We start from the raw sequence: 6,000 nt of genomic DNA on the forward strand, positions 1-6,000 counted from the left end.
AAGCTCCCAAAGTCCCTGCTTAACTTCAACTATGGTTTTAGGCTGGGCTCTGCCTTCACTCACCACATATACTTCAATCGTTCGTGTGAGGTGCTGTGGTCCCATGCCTTCGTATGTGTAGGTTTGTGCCTCCATTGTGGATAATATTAGGGGTGGGCGGAATTTGCGAAATTCACTTTAGCAAATTATCGCGAAAATGTTAAAGATCTCCGCAAACGCGCGGAAATATCGCGAAGATGCAGAAGTTTTTTTCCCGCCCGTTCGCGGTATTTACTGCGTGGTCGCGGCTCGCCAACTTACCCATGCGGTTGCTCGCGGGCGCGGCCATCTTGTTTTCACTTGTCTCGCGGTGCATGATCGCGAGAAGAAAGACGTGATCGCACGACGAATGAAGTTACTGCGAGCGCGAACTGTCGCGAGACAGCGCAAATGGCTACCAACAATCCAACATCTCGTGGAGAACACGACCGATCGGGAAATCTTGTTGGCGAACGCGGGGATTCAGGTAAGGCGATCGCGCGCACGAGAGAATGTATTATTTTACAGCGCGAGCAAGCAAAAAATTTCCGGTAAAATGCGGATTGCGGAAATTTTGACATTTTCGTGCTCTCCGCGGAACACGAAAATGTAAAATTATCGCAATTTCCGCTAGCGGAACGGAATTTTAGCCCAGGCCTAGATAATATATGGCACAGTGTGAATTAGTTGAATTGCACCGAGTCCATCACATTTACGGAGGTGCCAATGTCGATCAATGCATCAATGGCGGTGCCTCAAACCTTGACCGTGCACATGGGGGGAGGCCTCTTCCTGTTGCTATTCCTCCTGGCAAATGATATTACAAATACATCATCTTTGGCATCCACCAGATGAGCTCCTGTCCCATTGCCGCTTGGTAGGTGTGCGTCCTCCTGCTTAACAAGGGATAGTTGTCGCAATGAAGCAGGCAGCTTCTTCAGGTATCCTGCGTTGTCCCATTGTTTCCCACTCCAGCACACCTTGGTTAAATTGATTTGATTTTCCGCATTTTGAGCAGATGTGCCCTCAAGCCTGGCAGACATTTGGGACTTTGTGTTCCAGTCAGCAGTTGCTGCATCCGCCACTTGATTTCCTCGGGCGCCAATTGGACGCGAGGGTGCCAATCACGTTTGGATTGCATCATCATGTTCTTCTTTTATTTTCACCCTCTTCAGGAGCCCAATCATGGCTGCTCCTTAGCCTAGTGCTGCTTCCATAGCATCAGCTCTGCTGTTTGGTAGTAGGTGGGACTGGGCTAGTATTAATACTTCATCCAACTTGATGCTTGGCTGCCGCAGAATCAGATGTAGGATCACCACTGATTTCTGGGCACAAATTTCCTTTGGTTGGTTGATATTCACACACATGCTGGATAGCTTTCTGTGGCATGTGTAGAACATATCAACTGATTCCGTGTGAAAACCGCAACATTGTATTGTAGAGGCTGGGTGGCTTACTCGCAATGCGACTGAAACAGCAAACAGAGCAGTGGCTGAAGGGGAATTACCCATTGCTTCACTATATATATGCAGTCCATGGGCAGAACCTTCTCTTTATAGACCCCCTGATAAAGCAATGGCTGAAAAAGACTGTCTCAAGGCCCCTTTCCAAGAATATACTGTATTGTATTAAATGCAAGAGCTCTGGGGAAACAGCTAAAGCTGTCTCTTAGCCCAGACCTAAACATGATAAATAAAATAATTTTACCCTGTAAATGCAAATAAATAGCATCTCTGAAACAAGTGTTATGGGACTGCTCCGTGCTTACTTCATACTGGGAACAGATCGTCAATGAAATAGATACACATTTCCGTGCTTACATTCCCTCTCAGATCACGCAGAGGCAGGCAAATGGAAATGGGGATTGTTTTTGGCGCGGCCTTGCAAAACATACTGTCTCACTGGGGCACGGACCGGATCCCCGCATTCCAAGGGTGGCTGCATAGACTATGGCATGTATTGGGCATGGAGCGTATATCTCTTTCGCTTCATGCGGATGGCACTTGATTTGCGGAACTGTGGCACCCATTCCTAGCTTTGTTGAGCCCAGAAATGCGGGAGCTTACGTGCCACAGATACGTGCGCCTCCTGCGCCTCACTGCGCTAATGCAAGTTACGGCTCAACCTCCGCCAACAGGTCACATACCTCAGTAACGATCTTTCCTTACTGTTTTCACATCGGACTGGCCCAGGGGAGGGGGGGGGGGGGGGGTGGGGGGGTCCTGGGGGATATCGGGAGGGAGATGGGAGGAGGTGGGGGAAGGGGGTAGTTGGGGTTTTGCTTTTGTCTCAGGCCTTACTTACTCGCATGATTTGCTTGGCTCTCCACTCATGGCATGGTGTTGTTTTGTGTATACGTGTTCTATATCAAAAAAGATTTAAACCTAAAACATATGTATTTGTTGGCCTATTAGATCAGGGAATGTAATATCTATAAAAACAGATTTTATTATGAATTAGTCTGGTTAAAATATACATGTAGAAATTATTGACTGTCATTAAACACCGATTTGAAGATCTGTCAATCGTTTTAAAGGTTTCTTCTCATAATAATTTGACTGCTAAATTCTATTATTATTCTGAGTGAGAACGCTCTGTCTGTAGGTGTAATTACATTTTTGAACACCTTTGTCCAATACAATGCTGAGATGGTTTCGTAGCAACTGGTCCAGTGTGGATTTCCCAGTAGGCAAGATCACTTTTCAATAAAAATAGAGTAATCTTCCTATATTGACTGTGGGATTCACCCACTTAAAGCTCTGTGGGCCAGCCAATAAAATGCAATCTGGAAAAATCAGAGCTCGTTTATCTTCGAGATACTTATCAGTGAAGCAACTATTTTACAATCGTCGACTGCTTCACTCACTGGTGTAAAGGATACAATTAACCTCACAACATTACCTAAAATAACAAAATAAAGACACAGATCGGATCAGCCCTTGTCTGGCAAGTCTGCTACCGCCATCAAATAGAAAAGAGCATGTTTGTGTGCTAGACACGCTTGTGAAGGTTAATGGATTACTTCTTTCAGCGCTCCCTTTTCATTTTTCTCATAAAGTGCACTTGAAATATAATAGAGGCAGAGGTTGTACATTCATTCTGTCATTCAGCTGACTAACTCTGATGCTAAATATACTCATTGCATTAAGACCTGTTGGTCTTGTAATTAATGTTCCTGTTGGTTTCATTCATTTGCGTCGCTGTATTTAATTCTGAATAACACACACGCAAGAAGAAGAAATGCCTGCTGCCAAATCTGTGAAGTAACCTAAACACTGCAGGAAATCGAAGTATTTGAAGTTCTTTGGCATTAGAAATCTTTTTTTTAAATGAGCAAAGGTCTAATTGGGCCGCTTATGGTTTTTGCACAAAAAGATAAATGCAGAGTACAATCACTAGATGAACAATTCTGGAAATGTGATTAGCGTACAGTTAGCCGCCAAGAGAAGGGTACAATGTGTATTTCTATCCCTTACCTCTCTCTCAAGACCAGTGGCACTCAGTCATCAGTGCCTAATTTGAATAATAATAAATGCCGGGGTCCAAACGTTTGTTTTTCCGTCTCTCGGTCCGTTCAAAGTCCGATGAGGGAAAATAAGTGCTGGTCCCCGAAAATGAGTGCCTGTGGCCCCACCTGCACCCACAAGCTCAGATTGAGCACTGACTGTACTTGGCGTAAGTTGGCACAGTTTGACACTTCCTTCCCTAATATCAGAGACAAACCCTCAATGAAGCAATGGTTTCTTTCTCACAGGGTCAGACACCTCACGCCGCATAGCTTCTTGCTACCAAAAGTAATGCCACTGACTTGCCATATATCTGAACAATGCCAGACATGTTTGCATGCAACGTCCATGCCATACACCACGACAAGCCTCTTCAGGTTTGAAGTGTGATACTGTGGGGCATTCTTAGTTAATGATCAGGAGAAGCCTCCCTAGTTATACTAACTAATATTATTGCCAAGCAGCCACGGCCCATGCAGGTAAGCTCAGTGTGGCAGGGAGGCCCGGTGGGGGGGATTTTGGAGGGTGATGACAAGGGAAACTTAAATAAACAAATAATTTTCCCTCGTCATCGTCTTACCTGCACAGCCCCAGGCTGTTGCAAAGGCTGTGTTTTGTTAGGAGATGACTTTTGTTAATCAGTACACAGAGTTTCTGCTAGCTGTAAATAGCAGCTATTGAAAAATCCTTTAGTGTGTATAGAAATACTGTTAAATGTATTCATTAAGGTTGATTAAAAGAAGATTATTCCCAAGGTTCGACTTTTTCAAAATGTTCAGCTCTGCATATATATATTTTTAAAAGAGGAACTACACAAAGTTAGTAAACTTAGAACGTTGTAAAAAATCAATAGGCCACCCTCGATAAGAGAGACTGGTGCTACTTGGCAGCCCCACACCAGTACCCTTCTTGGAACCTCCAGCCTAGCCACCACTTGAGGTATCATTAATGTATCAATTAAGAAACAAGTCAATTAATATTGATAGTGCTATCTTATAACCTTAAAGCAGTCTGTAAGCATACTGTTGCGTTGGGGAGACAAGAAGGGAAGAAGCTCAATTCATTAGGATGCACGTCTTCAAGCAACATACATTGAAAGTTGCCATACATTCCAACTAGAAACTATGGGGCAGATTTATGAGCCCCTTGCGCCACTTTTGCGTCACTTTTAACATGGGAAAAGTGACGCAAAAGTGGCGCAAGGGGCTCATAAATCTGCCCCTATGCTTTTTTAAAAACTTGTGTTAAAGAGAGATAGATAAAAAGTATATTTTTTTCCAATTAATTGTGTTGCTCAATGGATGTCTGCATAACAATTATATGGGGTGCTACTTTCCTTCTGTTTCTGACCCAATTATGCTTCTATATTGCTCTAATGTTATCAGATAGCCCAACCAATGATAGTTAATTGGTTCCTAAATTGAGAAATTAGTGTTACCTCAAGTGGGGTTTTCTTTACACATTATGATTCCTTTTTGTTTGGATTTCCCACCCACCATCCCTATTTCCTGGCACAGGTAACAGTGGTGGGCAGGGACAGGGAAGTGGTGGCGCAGGGCGGTGGGGGGATGTTAGACCGGATTTATCCCCAGACCTTTTGCTTTTTGGCCTCCTGTTTTGGACTCTGTTTTTGGTGGTTTTATGAGCATGTGCAGTTTCCAACTGCAGATCAGTGCTAAAGTGCTTATGCTCTCCCTGAAAATTGTGTTTATGGATTTGTGATTCCATGATTGGCATATTTGATTTACTGGAGAGTCCCTAGTACAATGCAATGTGTGTGCCCAGGGTCTGTAAATCAAATGATGCTAGTGGGCCTGCAGCACTGATTGTGCCACCCACATGAGTTGCCTGTAAATGTATTTCAGACCTGTCACTGTAGTGTCTGTGTGCCGTTTGGTACTGGCAAGTCGACTGGCAAGTGCACACACTTGCTAGGCCCTGACCTTCCCTTTATTGCATGTAAGTCACCGCTAAGGTAGACCCAAGGTAGCCCCATGGGCACGGTGCACTGTACGTGAAAGGTAGGACACATACTGAGGTGTATGACGTCCTGATATTGGAATACAGTATATTTTATTTTTCACTATTGAAAGGCTATCTGTCCCATAGGATAGAACTGGAGTTTATATATAACATCTTATAAATATAACTTCCCACTAGGACAAGATAGCAAGCTGGAGTTTAGTATGCCTGAACTCAGAATATAAAAATACATCTTTTAGTAAAGATGATTTTTATATTGTGCGATTGAAAATACCACGTTTAGAAAGTGGGTATTTCCGTGCTTAGCCATCCTGCCTGCCTCTGCTGGTTTGTGGATTGACTGTCTGGCTTTGGATTGACAGGGGCTAGGGATGTGCAGTCTCTCAGACAGCAACTAGGGGGGTTGATGTATGTCCTGATTTTCCTGAATGAGTCAGGGCTGGGCTGAATAGACCTGGGCTGCATTCAGAGTATGGGGAGGAGATTTGTTTCA

Source organism: Triturus cristatus, chromosome 4_1, assembly GCF_964204655.1.
Source record: "Triturus cristatus chromosome 4_1, aTriCri1.1, whole genome shotgun sequence".
Taxonomy (NCBI): domain Eukaryota; kingdom Metazoa; phylum Chordata; class Amphibia; order Caudata; family Salamandridae; genus Triturus; species Triturus cristatus.